The 22766-nt window shown below is 35.2% G+C and overlaps 1 long non-coding RNA gene across 1 annotated transcript in view; it reads right to left on the bottom strand.

Moving 5' to 3' along the window:
- Nucleotides 1-10702: 10702 nt before the first annotated feature.
- Nucleotides 10703-22766, bottom strand: part of LOC131875416 (uncharacterized) — a 39437-nt gene continuing 27373 nt past the window's right edge. Inside the window, exon 4 of the long non-coding RNA XR_009372239.1 lies at nt 10703-10863. This is a non-coding gene — a long non-coding RNA (uncharacterized LOC131875416). The remainder of the gene's footprint in view (nt 10864-22766) is intronic.

Here is a 22766-nt window from a genome sequence, read left to right as displayed (position 1 = left end):
TTTACTCAGTGTGGCCTATTTTTGTTATCAACAATAATATTCCTCCATGGATGTCAATAAAGAGGGAGCACATAATGTTGGCAATAATTGTTCCAGGTATTTTATCATTTAAATATAGTCGTCTAAATTTAATTATAAATATTGAAGTAAAATGGTCATAATAATTATGTAATGTTTTTGTTCATTCGATTAGGTAAGTACCAAGTTAAAGATATGAATGTATATATCGAGCCTCTTATCGACGAGTTGTTGGAGTTATGGAATGGTGTCACTATGTATGACGTCTCTAGACCAATAGGACAAAGACAATTTCAATTCCATGTGATGCTTCTATGGACAATACACAATGCCCTGGGGCCAACACATTATTGTGGTATGTTATAGTGTTTAAGTTGTGCATGAACATTATAATTCAAAAAATTATCATATTTAATCCAATTATACATTATCTTGTAGGTCTTCAAACAAAGGGAAAATTTGCATGTCTTGTTTGTGGTCCAAAGATGAAATCTCGTCATTCAAAAAGTTTAGGAAAGCAAGTGTTTGATGAGTATAGGCACTTTCTCCACAAAAATCATAAGTATCGAAATACTAAAAAACATCTTTTCAATGGGAAAGAAGAGAATACATCAAAGCCACGAAGAATGACACCTCAACTATGGAAGTTGGAATATAATAGAATTAATTGTCAAGGTAATGCCATTCCATCTATTGGTTTGTCATAAAACATCTTTTCTATTTTGTTTTGTTTACTGATGATGTGATTGATGATCATGAAGGTCATGAAGGCATAAATGACCACCTTCCTAAGGGACTAAAAAGTTATCCTTGACAATTTAGTAGGTTGCCCTACTATGAGCAGTTACAAATTGTTCATTTGTTTGATAGTATGCATATTGGAAAGAATATAACAAAGATAGTATGAAAAATATTGGATGGAAGGCGTGACAAAGAAAAAATTTTCAAAATATGTAGTGACATTCAAGATTCCAATCATGCAATGATAAATGTCATTCAATCAAATAGCCATGGAGACCAAATTAATACAAGTGAGCTTCCTTGGTTATTAACGGACCAGCAAAGCAATGCTATAAAAGAAGTCATACGAAAAATTCGATTTCCCACAGGATTTGCTACGAACATAAACAATCTCATATCAAAGAAAAGTGAATTTGGGCCAGGGATGAAAACGCATGATTGGCATACCTTCATTAAGGTAATTCATGTTCTTGTGTTTTTAGTATGTATTTAAGTACTGCACGTATGTGTACTTTTCATTATGTTACAAAAAAATGAAAAGATAAGTTTATAATTGTTGCAGTACGTTCTACCTCTATCTCTCCCAGACGACTTCGACAAGAATGTCAAGCAAGTCATATATGATCTTGGAAAATACATGAGGTAAGTAGTGATATTTGTTTAGTTCATTGTATAGATATTATATCTGCGATTTGTTTTACTTCTTATGTAATATATTTTTTTGCGTCTTGAATACCATGTAGGTGGTTATCATGTAAAGAAATCCATAAAGACGATATAAAATATTGGAAGAGAAAAATTCCTCATTTAATGTGTGAAATGCAAAAGTGTCTACCTCCAGCTTTTTTCAATGCACAAAAACACTACCTCATACACCAAGTTGAGGAGATTGAATTGTGTGGACCTGTACACACTAGGTCAATGTGGATGGTTGAGTGGCACTTGAAATTTTTGAAGGCTTTGGTCCGACAAAGAGCACATCCTGAGGGTTCTATGGTGGAGGGATATATGGTATACTAGACTATGGTGTACATTTTTTAATATCTTCCTAAGTTTGCAGCAAAGATCCACGTGGATCGCATTGGGATCCCAACACCATTAACAAATTCGAAGGGGAGTACTTGATGGGGAAAGGTAGATTGAGGAAAGTGAGAGGTAATTATAAGATGTTATTGTAGTTAATTAATTCTTAATCTTCAAAATAAATTGATTGTAAGACGTCTATTTATTTTTTGTACAGTTGGTCGAGAGTGGGATGCACTACATTTGTATATTGCAAACAATCTTGATTGGATGACGGTATGGATTGAACATTGTCAACATTCTGGACACACATTAACATGGGAAGGTGTGGCTTCATTGGTTAAAGAAGCACGTCGTAATGGAGATTCCAATGTTACACAAAGGGAAATTGATTTAGCATATGGTTTAAGAGATAAATAGGTACGTATAAATTTATTAATCACCCATATGTTTATCAACTCACAATGCAATAAATTTTACATGTTTGACATATCGCAAGTCAAACACCACAACGCTATGTGCTGCAATGGTCATAAATTTTGCATTAAAAAGTTGGATGACACAAAGGAAACTTGTGATTCTGGCATCACTGTAGTCTTTGAGGTGACAAATATTTTATCAAGAAATGACATTCATCCTCAATAGTCTCAAAATCGATACTATGGCATTTTGGATGATATACTTGAGTGTGACTTTAATTCCTTCAAATTAGTTTTGTTTGTCGTCAAATGGTACAGGCTACGATTGAATAAAAATGATCCTGATAGAACTATTATTGAACATGATAATGGTTTTATAATGCTAAATACAAGGTCATTTGAACCAGTTGGAGATGAGCCCTATGTTCTTCCAAGCCAATGTGAGCAAGTATTTTACTCAGAGGTTCCACATAAACCGGGTTGGTCATTTGTTGTTAGACATGATCCAAGAGGAAGGCCGATAAAGTATAATGTGATGGAAGAAGAAGATACCGAAGAAGTAGAAGATGAAGTGGATGATGATCATGATCGACAATTTCTCAATGATGATGAAGAAGAACAAGAAGAAGATGGTGATGGTGATGGTGATGGTGATGGTGATGGTGATGGTGGTGGTGATGGTGGTGGTGGTGATGGTGATGGTGATGGTGATGGTGATGGTGATGGTGATGATGGTGATGATGATGGCGAAGATGTTGATTATGATGATGATGATGATGACGACAACGACGACGACGACGACGATGATGATGATGATGATGATGATGATGATGATGATGATGATGATGATGATGATGATGATGATGATGATGATGGCCTTGATGTTCATGATGATGAAGAATGAAATGTATGAGGTATGCGATTAGTATATTATCTATTTAATATTGACTTCTTGATAGAATTTTTTTTACATAATTAATTCATTATTTTTGAATTCTAATGTCATTACATAATCAATTCATGATGCACCTTTTAATATGGAGATGGAGATAGGGAGAGTGACTATTTATGTGACAATTTTTAAATTGTGTTTATTTATGGAAATTGGATTGTTTATTAGCTATGTGATGGATGTTGATTTAAAATACATATGTGATGGATCACATGTTTATGATGATGCATGTGACATTTTTTGAACTTTGTGTTTATTTATAGAATGTGGATTGTTTATTACCTATGTGATGGATGGTGATTTATGATACATATGTGATGGATTACATGTTTATGATGAGACATGATATGTGATGCTAATTATGATGCTCAATTACATATATGATGACACATCATGTGATGCTTCTAATGCTTATGATACGTATGTATTTATTGTTTATCAACTTACAAATGTAGTAATACTTATGATGCTCAATTGATGGTGTTGATTTCAGGTATAGTCCCTATGTGATGTTGTCACCCTTGGTGGGAACAGGTCGTTGACTACAGACATAGTCAACCATTTGGTTGAGGATCCTGCATAGTCTACATAAATTAAAGGTAAGGAATTAAAAAATTTACAATGATTTTGATGACAACATCTTTTTATTATTTAATACTCTTTTTGTCTACAAAGTTCATGTTGTTCATGTTGTGTACTATGTAATTTTTAGCTAATATAAGATAATTGAATTACATTGTACAGGACCCTGAACTCCTTTGACGAGGATCCTGCACAGTCTCATGGATGGACAGGTATAACTAGTCAATACACCCTATAGAAACAATTTATTTTTTTAAATTACTTGGAAAACAAACTTCCTCAGTTTTTCAAACCTCGACATTAGCAGCAAATCTAATACAGTTATCAAAACTTGAGGCCCCGATTGGACTTATTCCAATTTTCATCCCAAAATCAACTTTAGGGCTGACTTCATCAACATTACCCTCATTTGAAAATTTTCTCTCTCATTCCATGGAGTGCAGGTACCCCCAAATAGGTATTTGTCAGATTTGTCTTCGTCGAGTGAGGAAAATGCAGTAATAGAAAATGAAAGTGACACATGGAGTAGGTCTACAATAGGGAGATCAACAAGAGGTCAAAAGATTAGAAGAAAATTCAATAAACGCATGAAGTTTTTCCTTGCTCAAGGGGGGTCATGTTCTTATGATGATGAGACCAAAGGCAACATTGAGGTGCCATTGAGGTACAACAATCTATAGAAACAATGGATGCCCAAGGAACTTCCTCCAATAAACACCGATTTTTGTGTTAATGATAGGATATATCGCATAGCACCTTTGTCTTTACATGGTTTAGGCTTATTTTCCATGGATGACATAAATGTCTGTTACAATTGTAACAACCACCCATAATCCATCCAACAAAAATTGAGTATATAGTATATATATATTTTTTTTTTCTTTATTATGTTTTATTCAATTGCACAGGGAAGATTCGTTCACAGAGAAAGAAGATTCATTTCTTTTCACAGGGAAATTTCATTCACAGAGAGAGAAGATTTATTTCTTTTCACAGGGAAGTTTCATTCACAGAGAGAGAAGATTTATTTATACACACAGGGAAGTTTCATTCAAAATAAACTAAAGATAATAATCTAATTTCTATTTACTCTGAAACTAATTTCTTATCAGAAAACAATGAATCTTATTTTCAAGAAAAAATGAATTTCATTCTACAAATCTGAAACAAATTTTCTTATCAAACAATGAATTCCATTCTAAAATCTGAAACTAATGCATCTTATTTTCAAAAGAAATGAATTTCATTCTACAAAATCTAAGACAAAAACAATGAATCTTATTCTCTAAAATTTGAAACTAAAAATTTAAACAATGAATCTTATTTTCAAAATAAATGAATTTCATTCTACAAAATCTGAAACAATTTTTCTGATCAAAAAAATGAATTTTATTCTCTAAAAATCTGAAACTAATCCCTTATTAAAAATTTAAACAATGAATCTCATTCTTTACAAAATCCAAAAACTAATTCCATATCAAGAAATTTAACAATGAATCTTATTAAAACCAGGATTCTCATTTTCTACAAAATCTAAACTAATTCTTTAACAAAATACAATTAAAATTTCATACTCATAATTAATCCAATCAAATCTAATCTACCATAAAAATGAGATGCATGAACTAAGTTGGAGGAACCTGGATGCTTGAAGATGGTGTGGAGTCTTCCTTGATCCTCCAATTTGAAGAAAAATCCTCCAACAAAATCCTAGCTGCCAATGAAGTGGACTACCAAAGAGAATTCAACTTGCAGAAATTTCTTATCAAGATTAGCTAGCTTTTCCTTTGAAACTTGTTCCCATTTTATAAAAGAAATTACAATTTCCCACTACCTATTTTTTTAATTCAAAAAAAGAGATTCTTCTCCCAATTTGGCCTCCATGCAAATTAATTAGGCTTAGTGGGAGGAGTTACATGCAAGGAGGTGGAGAAGCCTCTAGAAGCTTCTTATTCCTCCTACAACATGTGCCTTAATTTGGGTGAGGGAAATTAAATAACAATTTAAAATATATAAGCATTTTCCATGTGTGTGTGGTTTATTAATTCATTCCCTTACAATATTCATTCAATAATTCATCCAAAGAGTATAAATAAAGTTTTGTATTTTAAATCAAAAAAGGTGATAAAGGAGGGTTGTGACATCCTCCCCCCCTTAATCGGTGCATTGTCCCGATGCACTTATTAAATGCACTCAAAAGAGTTTATAGTTCATGTTCAAAACAAAAAGGGAAATAGCTGCTGCATCTCCTTAGTATCCTCCCACGTGGCATTCTTCTCGTCATACTGGTCCCATTGCACTTTGCACTGATCAACCTCTCTGTTGCGCAACTGGCACTGGCGCCTCTCCAAGATTCTGAATGGCTCTATCATTATTCCCCCCGTTTCTTGGACCTACAAAGCATCCCAATTCAAAATGTGTTTCTCATCAGGTACATACTTCTTAAGAAGAGATACATGGAAGACATCATGGATTCGGCTCAATTGGGGAGGTAAGGCCAACCGATAAGCAACTGGATTAATTCTTCCCAATATTTCAAAGGGTCCGACATAACGAGGTGCAAGCTTAGTCTTTTTCCCAAATCTTACGGAGCTCTTGTGTGGCCTAACCCTTAGGAAGACTTTCTCTCCTACTTCAAACTCCCTTGGTGTTCTGTTTTTATCTGCATAACTTTTCTGCCTATCCGAGGCTTCCTTCAACCTTTGCCTAATTTCCTTAGTTTTCCTTTCCATTTCTCTCAACATATCTGGCCCAATAATCACTCTATCTTCAAGACTATCCCAACTCAAAGGTGTTCGACATGGTCTACCATACAAGGCTTCAAAAGGTGCCATTCCCAAAGATGTTTGATATGTATTATTGTAGGCAAACTCTACCAAAGGTAGGTACTCTTCCCATTTTCTCTGTTGGTCCATGCAGTACATACGAAGCAGGTCTTCCATAATCTGATTTGTCCTTTCTGTCTGACCGTCGGTTTCCGGGTGGTATGCGGTGCTAAAATTTAGTTGAGTCCCTAGAGCTGATTGAAGAGTGGTCCAAAACCTGGAGGTGAATCTTGCATCTCTGTCTGATATGATTTTCTCTGGTACTCCATGCAACCTAACTATCTCCTTAATGAAACGTCTAGCCAAGGTGGGTGCATCATCTGTCAGATTCCCTGGTATAAAGTGTGCCACCTTAGTGAGTTTGTCAATTACCACCATTATTGCATCATGCCTAGAAGGTGACATGGGTAACCCTTGTACAAAATCCATACTAATAACTTGCAACTTATGTTGAGGTACATCGTGCAATTGTAACAATCCAGCGGGGTGCCTATGTTCTGCCTTAACTCTTTGACACTCCAAACATTTAGCTACGTGCTTGACAATATCGCTTTTCAATCCTTGCCAAAAGTATAGCTTCTTTAGATCTGCATAAAGTTTGTTAACTCCTGGGTGGCCTGAATAAGGGGCATCATGAGCCTCCGATAAGACTACTTCCCTTAAATTCCCTGAATTAGGAACATAGATTCTGTTATTGTATCTGAGCAACCCATCCTCATCTAATGTATACCCTTCGACCTTAGGGTCAGTTGGGTTGTGTCTTATAGTTAATTTGACTTGCTCATACCATGGGTCATGTCCTTGCTCATCCATTACTTGCCTTTTGAAAGAGGTTTTGAAGGTTGCTATAGTCATCAAGTGTCTCCTCCTACTTAAGGCATCTGCCACCCTATTTTCTTTCCCTTTAATATATTCAATCTCAAAGTCATATTCACTTAGAAACTCTAACCACCTCCTTTGTCTGGCATTTAAGTGAGGTTGGGTAAAGATGTACTTTAGTCCTTGGTTGTCCGATTTAAGCTCAAAGGGCTTCCCTAGTAGGAAGTGTCTCCACTTTTGTAGGGCATGCACAATTGCTGCCAACTCTAAGTCGTGGGGCGCATAATTGACTTCATGAGTCTTTAGCTTCCTAGATTCATAAGCCACTACCCCTTCATCTTGGACAAGTACTCCTCCTAACCCTTCAATAGAAGCATCTGTTACAACTGTGAAGTGTCCATTTGGGTCTGGTACCTTTAGAATGGGTGCTGAAGTTAGTTTTCCCTTCAAGATTTGAAATGCCTTATCACTTTGCTCGGTCCATACAAACCTTTTGCCCTTCCTTTGCAACGAGGTGATGGGATTTGCTATCTTAGAGAATCCTTCCACAAACCTCCTATAGTAACCTGCTAGCCCCATAAAGCTTCTTACCTCTGAAACATTCTTAGGGATTGGCCATTCTACTATTGCCTTTATTTTATCTGGGTCGACTGCTATTCCATCCTTTGATATTATATGCCCAAGATAGTGAATCTTTTCCTCAAAGAAGGCACATTTGGACAATTTCCCATATAACTTATGTTCTCTTAACCTTTGCAAAACAATTTGTAGATGCGCTAAATGTTCCTCTTCATTCCTAGAATAAATCAATATGTCATCCAAAAATACCAAAACAAACTTATCTAAGTAGTCATGGAATACACTATTCATCAGGTTCATGAATGCAGCTGGGGCATTAGTTACTCCAAAAGGAACTACTGTGAATTCATAATGTCCATATCTTGTCCTGAAAGCTGTCTTCGGGATGTCTTCTTCCTTAATTCTGAGTTGATGATACCCTGATCGAAGATCTATTTTGGAGAAAACTGCCGCTCCTTTCATTTGGTCAAAAAGGTCCTCTATGCGAGGTAAGGGATACCTATTCCTTATGGTAACTTTGTTCAACATCCTATAGTCGATGCATAGCCTTAAGGTTCCATCCTTCTTCTTAACAAATAAAACTGGCGCTCCCCATGGTGATACACTTGGCCTTATTAATCCCTTAGCTAAGAGTTCCTCTAATTGCATTTTGAGCTCTTGTAATTCGGTTGTGTTCATCCGGTAAGGTGCCTTTGATACTGGTTCAGCTCCTGGGAGTACTTCGATAGAAAAGTCAAACTTTCTCTTAGGGGGTAAACCGGGTAGTTCTTCTGGAAAAACATCCCTAAACTCCTTTAAGAAAGGGGTATTTTCAAATGTTGGTGTATTTTCCTCCTTTCCTTCATCAATTTCGACCATAAAGATTTGTCCTCCTCTTCTCCTTTCCTTCTTTAATTGCATTGCTGAGATAGTTTCTATATTAATGGGTTTAAACTTTCCTTGGATTTTGACCCTTTCCCCCCCATCATCCAAACATTCAACAATTTTGCTATAACAATCTACATTAGCTTGATGGTCTGCTAACCAACTCATTCCCATAATTACATCATATAATCCTAAGGGTGCCACATAGAGATCTACCCTTGTTTCGAACTCAGGGAATTGTACCTTTGCCCTTGGTAAACACTTAGTTACTTCTCTAGTTGCCTTATCCCCATATTGAACCGTCCATGATGACTCCATTTGATTAACTTTTAATGCATATTTGTTCACAAATTCAGGTGAGATGAAACATTCAGATGATCCAGTGTCAATTAGAATTGATATTGGTTGTTCAAATAGTGTACCTGTAGTTTCCACGGGAACATTCTGGTATCTTCTTCTTTGGTTCCTAACTGCTGCATGAATCCTCTGTTGGGGCCCTTGTTGGGGTTGATTGGCCCTAATTTGCCCTTGCATCCTGGGGCAGTCTCTAGCAAAATGATTTTCCCCGCACATAAAACATCCGCCTGGAGGACCTTTCCTACCTTGATTTCTAGGGGGATCATTCCTTGTTTCATTTCCCCTGGGTGGATAAGTTATCCTGTTCTGCTGGTCATTCCTGTTATAGTTGCCTCTGTTATCATTGCCCCTGTTATTATTGCCCCTGTTATTATCATTTCCATTCCTCTGATATTGATTAGGTGGTGGTCTCCTTTCGGAAGAGTTATTCCTTTGACCCTTGTTGAAGTTAGTGTTTCCATTGAATTCTTGCTTCCTTTTGAATGAGTGATTCCCATTATAGTTCCGTCCTGCTAGTGTCTGAATCTTCCTCTCTTGCCTTAGGGACTTTTCAAGTACTTCATTCATATTTCTGGGTCCATGCATATCAACCTCTGCCCCTATGTTGGTATTCAGCCCCAAAATGAACTTCCTTGCTTGGCCTTCTTCATCCCTTTGGTACATAGGCACATACTTAAGCAACTTGGCGAATTTATCCCAATATTGTTGAACGGATAGGGACCCTTGACGTAGGTTATGGAATTCTGTCACTTTCTCATCAAAGAATAATTGAGGGAGCCACCTATCTCGAAAATGGTGAACAAATTGATCCCATGTGATTGTATCCCTGTTATACCCATTTTGTTCATAGTTGTTGATCCATTGTGTCATTAATTATTTATTGACTTATTGACTTATTGTTTATACTATTTTATTTATTATTGAGATAACTTCATTAATAGAATTGTCTTCATTTTGCATTTATATTATTACAAGGGAGCAAAAATTGGTAGTCTTTCAGGAGGCAAAGATAGCTTAACTTTTCTAATTTTTTTGTATGTTTTAAAGAAAAAATGTAATAAAGTCATTAGTTTTTATGTTTCTGACTTTTTTCTTTTATGACCAAAAATAATGTAAGGTGATACATTTTAATCAATCACTCAATATTTGGTTTCACTTTATGTTTGTATAGCCTATAGTTGTGACAAATTCAACAAATATAGATGTTCTTGATTTCAACTTATTTATAACTTGATCTATTATTGAACTAAATAGTTCCAATAACCATCACCTTAATACCATGTTGACCCCCCAAAACATTAAAAAAAAATTGTTAGTACATAAATAAAAAAATACCAGTAAATATTTATTTTAACACCAATACATGTTCACAAATGAATTAGTAATTGAAAACCAAAAAGTAAAAAAAAAAAACAACTACTGGTACATTTCCTATTTTAATACAAAACATCTTGCACAAATAATAAACATTTTTATTTTTTTTATAACTTAATGTTTACATTTGCCACTTTATGCAAGTGGCTTAAGAGTACAGATGTACTCCAATTATAATTACATATGCACAACTATTGGTGCATTACATGACATAAAAACAATCAATTGTAAACTTCTTAGACACTCAAGTGTACATTCTTCCAAATATCACTTCACAGTTTCATGCATTAAATGGATCTGCATTTGGTACCTGCATTTGCAACAACTAGTGTAAGGCTCCCTAATATCCAAGAATTTGCATAAAATCCAATTTAAAAAACCAAGTTTCCTTCAAAGCAGGGAAGAAAATTGAACAATTCTAAGCAATGGAGGACTGCATATTTAATATGACATGACCGAGTGTTTCCCACAAAAATTCAAATTTAAAAATAGCTAGCTACCATAATCGAATGCATTGCACATTCAAATTATATTATAAGACAGAATTTTTCGTGTCACTTTCACTACAATCCAATTCATTGCATATTCCTGAGCTCTGCAAATACCCTCTGCACATTCCTTACTTGAGGGCGCACATTCAAGTTGGTACACACAAAATAACTAAATTCCCTATGTTTAATGAACGTTAAATGCTATAAATCTTTCAATTCAAATTATACTATTTTCAATAAACGAGCATTTCTTTCAATATAGTCACTGTAAATAATATAAACTAGCATTTCTTTCAATATAGTCACTGTAAATAATATTAACAACCATATTGGATGTCCAATGATGGTTTACCTCCTTCCTAGCTACATTATGCTTTGTCCATTGATGATTTCTTTGTATGCGGTTTAAAATTTCATTTCAATGCTCGCTTATAGTTTAATAATGCCAAAATCCTCACAAAGAATGTTTAATAATGCCAAAATCATCACAAAGAATGGCAAAACAACTAAATATCTTTTCATTTTCTTTGAAACTCCTTCATTATTTATCATTTTATTTATGGGTGTGCTGTTAAATGGTGTCTCTTTGTTTATAATGCCAAAATCATTACAGTGAATGCAAAAAAAATTGATTATTATCCATAATTGTTTGAAACCCCTTCATTATTCACTAATACATTTGGACTAGATTTCCAACTGAGGTTTCCGATGAAGAAGGTATATTGTGGCCAAATTTGATTTTTTTTTGAAAAAATGCCCATGTTCGTCATAATTCTGATGGAAATTTTCCATTTGGTTTCGACGAAGAAGGCATTAGCAATGAGAATTTTCTTTTTTTCAAAAAAGTGCTCAAGTTCATCGTAATGTCGACGACAAGGGCCATTACTTAAAAAAAGAAGAAGAGGGAAATTCATTTGTGCATTGCAATCCCACGTAGGCATCCATGGCGACTTCAACCCCCAAGAACATCAAACCCGCATCGAAGGCATTTGTGGCATTGCTTGCAATCCCGTGCAAGAGGTAGATTCAAATTGCCCTAGTTTTTAATTTCATGTTGCAAAAAAATATACATGTGGTGGTTAATTGCCCTAGTTTAATCTCGTAAAACCATAGAACCGTGATTGAGGAGTGAGCGTTCAATTTTGTAGCAGCAATCCCTTCCTCCCGTATACGCGCATGTTGATTGTTCACATGAGATCACATCTCTTTGCGGCATCGTATCAAACAATTCATAAGCCTTGTCCATGTTTCCACATTTTGCATTCATGTCAAGCAGGGCATTTGCAAGTACAACACCTAACAAAATTCCTCTATCTGTTATGCTTTGATGGATGTCCATACCCTGTTCCAAAGCTCCCATTTTTGCACAGGCGGGGAGGATGCTGGAAAAGGTTGTGGAATTTAGCTTTATACCTTCCAATTTCATTTGCTTGAAAGCGTCTAAAGCCTTTTTGACAAATCCATTATGTGCATATCCAGTAATCATTGCAGTCCACGAGACAACATTTCTTTCAGGCATTCTATCAAATAGTTCACGTGCCTTGTCTATGCTTCCACATTTTGTATACATGTCTACCATGGCAGTTGCAACTAAAACATCTAACAAATTCCTCTATCCTTTATGCTTCAATGAATGTCCATACCCTGTTCCAAATCTCCCATTTTGGCACAGGCAGTGAGGATAGTAGCAATGGTTGTGGAATTTGGCTTTACACTTGCCGATTGCATTTGCTTGAAAGTTTCTAAAGCCTTCTCAACAAATCCATTTTGTGCATATCCGGCAATCATTGCAGTCTAGGAAACCACATTTCTTTGAGGCAATCCGTCAAACAGTTCCTGTGCCTTGTCTATGCTTCCACATTTGCATACATGCTAACAGAGTAGTTGCAACTACATTTGACAAAATTCCTCTATCTTTTATGCTTTGATGGATGTCCATACCCTGTTCCAAAGTTCCCATTTTGGCACAAGCTGGGAGTACGCTGGCAAATGTAACTAACAAAATGCAATGATCAGCTCCAAAGACATCCAACCACTACTAACAAAACCGAGAGTCTAAAATATGATAGGGAATAGTGTGAGTTGTCTTGAAATAAAATATTTTATTTTCAATTTCAACTAAAACATAATTACTCAGCCATTTAATGTTAATAAGTGTTTAATTTATGAAAGAGATAAATGGTTGGCCACAAGTACATGAGTTACTAAATGCACACAAATAAGTGAATTTGATATTCAAAACTATCTACAATGAATTCAATTCTTGTCCATTAGTCATTATGTTTGCAATAAGCATCTTTCTTCATTTTTCTTAATCTTTATTCATAGTTATGTGCATATTTCACATTCTATAATTAGGATATCAATTGCTATGGCTGAACACTAGTATGATGTTTGTGTTGTGGTATAGATGCATGGAAACATAATTATGGGATTGTTATATTATAGAGATTGTAAATCTAGATATCGCATATTAGTTCTAGCTCTTCTTGGATTGAGTCTAAAGTTGACATACAGTCATAAAGCCATTATTAGCAGATCTATCCATTTCTAGTAAAGACAATTGAGAAAGTCATTTTGATATTGAGAGTTTCTTATCTGTTTACCTATTGATCATTATTAAGCCATAATATTTAGGTCTATTTATCTCTCTTGCAAAACCTTTGTAAGTGTCCTAGATTGTCCCTACTACTCACTCTTCAATGAAATAGTGGAGTTCTAAAGATTTGTTGCACAAGATGGTGTTGAACGTATCAACAAGGCTAGGATGGAAGGCATGTTCAAGCTTCCACTTGTACAACTTACAACAAATGATTTGTTGATAGAAGAAATTCTTGAAATAGGGATACAATCGAAAGACAAGTAAGTACATACAAACCTCCTCAATTGAAAGTAAAATCTGTGTATAAAAAGAGTACATTGAATCCCAATCCATAAACACAATAGAGATACCGATGGAGACTTAATTGGATGTAGCATGCCGCACTAAAGTTGTTAGAGTATGCTAAGCTAGTACATAATGTTTCCTAAAGCCACATTAGTATTTTACCGAGATCATTATCTACCAAAACTAACTATAGTAATCCTTTTGAGGATTCATTTCATGGTGCTAGATCTTCATTTAGTTCCACTTCTTGTTGGAGAAAAGAATAGTTATTTCTTGAGGTAGATGAATATCCCATCAAGAAAGGACAAGACCCTTTCTAGAATATAACAAATTCTACTCCAACAAAAGATCATGGGGTTTCACTAGAGATATTGAATAAGAGATAGACTTCTACTGTTGCATTAAAAGCATTGGCATGTTCTTCATTTATTGATGTAAACTCTCTATGACACCACCACAACCAACAAAGGTGTAAAAATTTGTTTGCATTGCATGGATTTTTAGGATTGTCCTTTGAGAAAACAAAATTAAAGTATGGAAGCAGGATCTGCTAGCTCCTGAGGGAATCTCGATGAAAAATAACTGTAAAATATTTGGACGAGCTTATATGCAAAAACTCATGCTTCCTGATGGGTTTATGTACATAAATAAGCATAAATTAAGTGGTAAAGGGGCTTCTAGAAACAAGAGGGACAAAGAGGCAGTGGAAGTGAAAACTTCTGGTGTTGTGTCTACTCCATCTCAAAATGGGAATGGCAAAGGTGTTGCAAGAGGAGCTGAGAAGGGTGTTGGAAGAAGTGGGGGTGTTTACATTCCCCCATTTAAGCTGGCTCAAATGATGAAAGATGTGGAAGACAAGAGCAATGTGGAATACCAGCGCATGACATGGGATTCCCTTCAAAAGAGTATCAATGGGTTAGTAAACAAGGTAAATGCATCTAACATCAAGAACATCATTCCAGAGTTGTTTGCAGAGAATCTCATCTGTGGGAGGGGTCTATTTTGTAGGTCTTGTATGAAATCCCAGATGGCATCCCCTGGATTTACAGATGTTTTTTCTGCGTTGGTTGCTGTGGTAAATACAAAATTTCCTGAAGTTGGCAATCTACTTTTGCGAAGAATTATTTTGCAGCTTAAGAGGGCATATAAACGCAATGACAAGCACATGTTGATAGCAGCAGCCAAATTCATAGCTCATTTAGTGAATCAACAAGTTTCACATGAGATCATTGCCTTGGAACTTCTCACCCTTTTACTAGAGAACCCCACAGATGACAGTGTAGAGGTTGTTGTTGGGTTCGTGAAAGAATGTGGTTCTTTGTTGCAAGACCTTTCACCCAAAGGTCTCTATGGGATTTTTGAAAGATTTAGAGGTATTCTCCATGAGGGGGAAATTGACAAACGAGTGCAGTTTTTAATTGAACGCCTTTTTGCAATTCGCAAAGCTAAGTTTGAGGGTCATCTAGTTGTGCATCCAGATCAGTTAACACATGAAGTTTTCCTAGAAGATGAACTTGATCAAGAAGCTGGTTTGGATGTTTTCAAGCCAGATCTTGATTTCTTAGAGCACGAGGCAACCTATGAAAAACTGAAGAAAGATATCCTTGGAGATGCTTCTTCAGATGAAGCAGAAGGGGAGAATGATTCAGGTGATGATTCAGATGATGATGATGATGATGATGATGATGATGATGATGATGATGATGATGATGATGATGATGATGATGATGATGATGATGATGATGAAGAGGAAGGTGAGGAAGCACTGAGAATATAGGATGAGACAGAGACAAACTTGGTCAATTTAAGACGTACAATTTATTTGACAATCATGTCAAGTGTTGATTTTGAGGAAGCTGGTCATAAGCTACTAAAGATCAAGCTTGAACCTGGTCAAGAGAGAACATACCTTCGTTATTATGGTCTTCTTGGGCAAAGATTTTGTATGATCAATAAAATTTATGAGGAATTTTTTGATAAGTGTTTTGTACAACAGTGTTCTATGATACACAGACTGGAAACAAATAAACTATGTAATGTTGCAAAGTTTTTTGCCCACTTACTTGGCACAGATGCTCTTCCACGACATTGTCTTGCTTATATACATGAGACAAAGGAAGATACTACTTCCTCTTCCCATATTTTTATAAAAAATTCTCTTGCAGGAGCTGGCAGAGTAGCTTGGTATATTGTTGCTTAATGAAAGGTTGAACGATCCAACAATGCAGGAGTCTTTTGATTCAATTTATCCAAAGGACAATCCCAAAAAATCATGGTTTTCTATCAATTTCTTTACTTCTATTTGTCTTGGTGGTATCACTGAGAGTTTACGTGAGTATTTGAAGAATATGCCAAGGCTTGTAATGCAGCATCAAAAGTCTATTCCTGAGTTAGATGTATCTACCTCTAATGACGATTCTTCTAGTTCATCAGGTTCATCATATTCTGATACATCAGACTTAGATTCTAAGAGTGAAACTGATAGTGAGAGCAGTAAGGAGTCACTAAGAAAGAAAAATAATTCAAAGCATGACAATGAGTATGAAAAAACAAGAAGAAAGAAAAGGGCGAGGGCATCTGACTCGGAGGATGGAAGTGACAGTGAAAAAATCAGAAGGAAAAAGAAAAGGAATTAAAAATCTTTCTAGTCAGTTATTCAAGGCTCTAGTAGACACCGTTTTCCTGGACTGTGACAAAAAAAAAAAATCACTCCCAAGTGCTTTGGTTTTATAACAAATGATTATAAGATGCTACAATGTTGTCTTATGTATTTTAATAGCCACAGGTTTTAGAGTTATGTACTTGACAGGTAATGGATAAACAGTGTTAGGAGGAGAAAATATTGAAGGCCAAGTGCAGATTGTGATAATACTAGATCAATGAATCCTGTTATTTATTGAGTATTTCTTGTTTTCCATGCTCTATGATGTACCATAAGCAAACTAGAAATCTAAATTCAATAAGATGCTTTGTTCAATGATGATAATTTCTATTTTCTTGCCTGTAAAGAAATACCATGTCAGACAATATCAACGAACAACAAAATAAGGAGACAATTGCTAGATTGTGGTCTAACTTGAAAAGAAAAGGTGATGGAAAATGTTATTGTCTATGCAAAATTTGTAAGGGGTTAAAGACTAGAAGACTTCTAATCAAAACAGTGAAGAAACATTGTAGGCTACATGGTCACATTGAAGGTGGACATGATTATCATCCATTGGTAAGTTTTTCATTATATCGTTTTGACAATTTATATACATAATAAATCACGTGATGATGAGATCATGATCACGGTTTATTTATGTTTATCAATTTTATATAGGTCGAGCACCCCGGAGCACATGGTATGGATCAACACAACCCTGAGAATATGGTTTTTGAATTGGACGAACATGGAGGTGTGAATATCAAAGTTGAAGATAATGATCCCATGGAAGATGACGATCATGAGCCAGAAAACACAATTGAAGATGATGGTACAAATACATTGATCCATGACTCATTTAGTACTCGTGCAGCTAATCATGATGATGAAGATGACCTTGATGTTGTTCATGATGTCCCTCTACTTGAGAAGGCATCTGTGGCCCTTTACGAAGGCTCATAAGCAAGTCTTCTCTCTGTTGTATTGTTGTTGGTGAACTTGAAGGTTATGAATGGTTTATCCAACATAACAATGTCACGTATGTTAAGGTATGTCATATATGTCATAATAAACTGTGAATCATGATGTACCATTAATATTCTTTATTATAACAAATTATATTTTTTTGCTATAGATTGATAGGTGATTTTTTGTTACCACCATCAAATATTCTACCTCGCTCATACCGAGAATTATTTGTCATTATGAAAGATATTGGAATGGAGTATCAAGCAATAGATGCTTGTCCCAATGATCATATTATATATCACAAACAACATGAATTTTGAATTGAATGCCCTAAATGTCATATCAGTAGATATCGAACAGATCAAATAACAAAAAGGGTTCCTCGCAAGGTTCTTCGCTATATTCCCATTATTCCACGTATGCAACGATTATTCAAGTGCACTAGTTTGGCACAATTTATGGATTACCATGCACGCAATAGAAGTCGAGATGACATTATTCGAATGCCTGCAGATGGTTCAACATTTATGGACATAGAGGAAAAGTGGCCACACTTTAAAGAAGAACCTCATAATCTCAGGCTTTCATTGGCAACGGACGGTGTCAATCCATTTGGAGAGATGAGATCTATTTACTCAGTGTGGCCTATTTTTGTTATCAACAATAATATTCCTCCATGGATGTCAATAAAGAGGGAGCACATAATGTTGGCAATAATTGTTCCAGGTATTTTATCATTTAAATATAGTCGTCTAAATTTAATTATAAATATTGAAGTAAAATGGTCATAATAATTATGTAATGTTTTTGTTCATTCGATTAGGTAAGTACCAAGTTAAAGATATGAATGTATATATCGAGCCTCTTATCGACGAGTTGTTGGAGTTATGGAATGGTGTCACTATGTATGACGTCTCTAGACCAATAGGACAAAGACAATTTCAATTCCATGTGATGCTTCTATGGACAATACACAATGCCCTGGGGCCAACACATTATTGTGGTATGTTATAGTGTTTAAGTTGTGCATGAACATTATAATTCAAAAAATTATCATATTTAATCCAATTATACATTATCTTGTAGGTCTTCAAACAAAGGGAAAATTTGCATGTCTTGTTTGTGGTCCAAAGATGAAATCTCGTCATTCAAAAAGTTTAGGAAAGCAAGTGTTTGATGAGTATAGGCACTTTCTCCACAAAAATCATAAGTATCGAAATACTAAAAAACATCTTTTCAATGGGAAAGAAGAGAATACATCAAAGCCACGAAGAATGACACCTCAACTATGGAAGTTGGAATATAATAGAATTAATTGTCAAGGTAATGCCATTCCATCTATTGGTTTGTCATAAAACATCTTTTCTATTTTGTTTTGTTTACTGATGATGTGATTGATGATCATGAAGGTCATGAAGGCATAAATGACCACCTTCCTAAGGGACTAAAAAGTTATCCTTGACAATTTAGTAGGTTGCCCTACTATGAGCAGTTACAAATTGTTCATTTGTTTGATAGTATGCATATTGGAAAGAATATAACAAAGATAGTATGAAAAATATTGGATGGAAGGCGTGACAAAGAAAAAATTTTCAAAATATGTAGTGACATTCAAGATTCCAATCATGCAATGATAAATGTCATTCAATCAAATAGCCATGGAGACCAAATTAATACAAGTGAGCTTCCTTGGTTATTAACGGACCAGCAAAGCAATGCTATAAAAGAAGTCATACGAAAAATTCGATTTCCCACAGGATTTGCTACGAACATAAACAATCTCATATCAAAGAAAAGTGAATTTGGGCCAGGGATGAAAACGCATGATTGGCATACCTTCATTAAGGTAATTCATGTTCTTGTGTTTTTAGTATGTATTTAAGTACTGCACGTATGTGTACTTTTCATTATGTTACAAAAAAATGAAAAGATAAGTTTATAATTGTTGCAGTACGTTCTACCTCTATCTCTCCCAGACGACTTCGACAAGAATGTCAAGCAAGTCATATATGATCTTGGAAAATACATGAGGTAAGTAGTGATATTTGTTTAGTTCATTGTATAGATATTATATCTGCGATTTGTTTTACTTCTTATGTAATATATTTTTTTGCGTCTTGAATACCATGTAGGTGGTTATCATGTAAAGAAATCCATAAAGACGATATAAAATATTGGAAGAGAAAAATTCCTCATTTAATGTGTGAAATGCAAAAGTGTCTACCTCCAGCTTTTTTCAATGCACAAAAACACTACCTCATACACCAAGTTGAGGAGATTGAATTGTGTGGACCTGTACACACTAGGTCAATGTGGATGGTTGAGTGGCACTTGAAATTTTTGAAGGCTTTGGTCCGACAAAGAGCACATCCTGAGGGTTCTATGGTGGAGGGATATATGGTATACTAGACTATGGTGTACATTTTTTAATATCTTCCTAAGTTTGCAGCAAAGATCCACGTGGATCGCATTGGGATCCCAACACCATTAACAAATTCGAAGGGGAGTACTTGATGGGGAAAGGTAGATTGAGGAAAGTGAGAGGTAATTATAAGATGTTATTGTAGTTAATTAATTCTTAATCTTCAAAATAAATTGATTGTAAGACGTCTATTTATTTTTTGTACAGTTGGTCGAGAGTGGGATGCACTACATTTGTATATTGCAAACAATCTTGATTGGATGACGGTATGGATTGAACATTGTCAACATTCTGGACACACATTAACATGGGAAGGTGTGGCTTCATTGGTTAAAGAAGCACGTCGTAATGGAGATTCCAATGTTACACAAAGGGAAATTGATTTAGCATATGGTTTAAGAGATAAATAGGTACGTATAAATTTATTAATCACCCATATGTTTATCAACTCACAATGCAATAAATTTTACATGTTTGACATATCGCAAGTCAAACACCACAACGCTATGTGCTGCAATGGTCATAAATTTTGCATTAAAAAGTTGGATGACACAAAGGAAACTTGTGATTCTGGCATCACTGTAGTCTTTGAGGTGACAAATATTTTATCAAGAAATGACATTCATCCTCAATAGTCTCAAAATCGATACTATGGCATTTTGGATGATATACTTGAGTGTGACTTTAATTCCTTCAAATTAGTTTTGTTTGTCGTCAAATGGTACAGGCTACGATTGAATAAAAATGATCCTGATAGAACTATTATTGAACATGATAATGGTTTTATAATGCTAAATACAAGGTCATTTGAACCAGTTGGAGATGAGCCCTATGTTCTTCCAAGCCAATGTGAGCAAGTATTTTACTCAGAGGTTCCACATAAACCGGGTTGGTCATTTGTTGTTAGACATGATCCAAGAGGAAGGCCGATAAAGTATAATGTGATGGAAGAAGAAGATACCGAAGAAGTAGAAGATGAAGTGGATGATGATCATGATCGACAATTTCTCAATGATGATGAAGAAGAACAAGAAGAAGATGGTGATGGTGATGGTGATGGTGATGGTGATGGTGATGGTGATGGTGGTGGTGATGGTGGTGGTGGTGATGGTGATGGTGATGGTGATGGTGATGGTGATGGTGATGATGGTGATGATGATGGCGAAGATGTTGATTATGATGATGATGATGATGACGACAACGACGACGACGACGACGATGATGATGATGATGATGATGATGATGATGATGATGATGATGATGATGATGATGATGATGATGATGATGATGATGATGGCCTTGATGTTCATGATGATGAAGAATGAAATGTATGAGGTATGCGATTAGTATATTATCTATTTAATATTGACTTCTTGATAGAATTTTTTTTACATAATTAATTCATTATTTTTGAATTCTAATGTCATTACATAATCAATTCATGATGCACCTTTTAATATGGAGATGGAGATAGGGAGAGTGACTATTTATGTGACAATTTTTAAATTGTGTTTATTTATGGAAATTGGATTGTTTATTAGCTATGTGATGGATGTTGATTTAAAATACATATGTGATGGATCACATGTTTATGATGATGCATGTGACATTTTTTGAACTTTGTGTTTATTTATAGAATGTGGATTGTTTATTACCTATGTGATGGATGGTGATTTATGATACATATGTGATGGATTACATGTTTATGATGAGACATGATATGTGATGCTAATTATGATGCTCAATTACATATATGATGACACATCATGTGATGCTTCTAATGCTTATGATACGTATGTATTTATTGTTTATCAACTTACAAATGTAGTAATACTTATGATGCTCAATTGATGGTGTTGATTTCAGGTATAGTCCCTATGTGATGTTGTCACCCTTGGTGGGAACAGGTCGTTGACTACAGACATAGTCAACCATTTGGTTGAGGATCCTACATAGTCTACATAAATTAAAGGTAAGGAATTAAAAAATTTACAATGATTTTGATGACAACATCTTTTTATTATTTAATACTCTTTTTGTCTACAAAGTTCATGTTGTTCATGTTGTGTACTATGTAATTTTTAGCTAATATAAGATAATTGAATTACATTGTACAGGACCCTGAACTCCTTTGACGAGGATCCTGCACAGTCTCATGGATGGACAGGTATAACTAGTCAATACACCCTATAGAAACAATTTATTTTTTTAAATTACTTGGAAAACAAACTTCCTCAGTTTTTCAAACCTCGACATTAGCAGCAAATCTAATACAGTTATCAAAACTTGAGGCCCCGATTGGACTTATTCCAATTTTCATCCCAAAATCAACTTTAGGGCTGACTTCATCAACATTACCCTCATTTGAAAATTTTCTCTCTCATTCCATGGAGTGCAGGTACCCCCAAATAGGTATTTGTCAGATTTGTCTTCGTCGAGTGAGGAAAATGCAGTAATAGAAAATGAAAGTGACACATGTAGTAGGTCTACAATAGGGAGATCAACAAGAGGTCAAAAGATTAGAAGAAAATTCAATAAACGCATGAAGTTTTTCCTTGCTCAAGGGGGGTCATGTTCTTATGATGATGAGACCAAAGGCAACATTGAGGTGCCATTGAGGTACAACAATCTATAGAAACAATGGATGCCCAAGGAACTTCCTCCAATAAACACCGATTTTTGTGTTAATGATAGGATATATCGCATAGCACCTTTGTCTTTACATGGTTTAGGCTTATTTTCCATGGATGACATAAATGTCTGTTACAATTGTAACAACCACCCATAATCCATCCAACAA

The sequence above is a fragment of the Cryptomeria japonica genome, chromosome 1, assembly GCF_030272615.1.
Source record: "Cryptomeria japonica chromosome 1, Sugi_1.0, whole genome shotgun sequence".
Lineage (NCBI taxonomy): Eukaryota > Viridiplantae > Streptophyta > Pinopsida > Cupressales > Cupressaceae > Cryptomeria > Cryptomeria japonica.
Note: the sequence above shows the minus strand (reverse complement) of the source record. Positions and strands in the feature narration are given on the sequence as shown.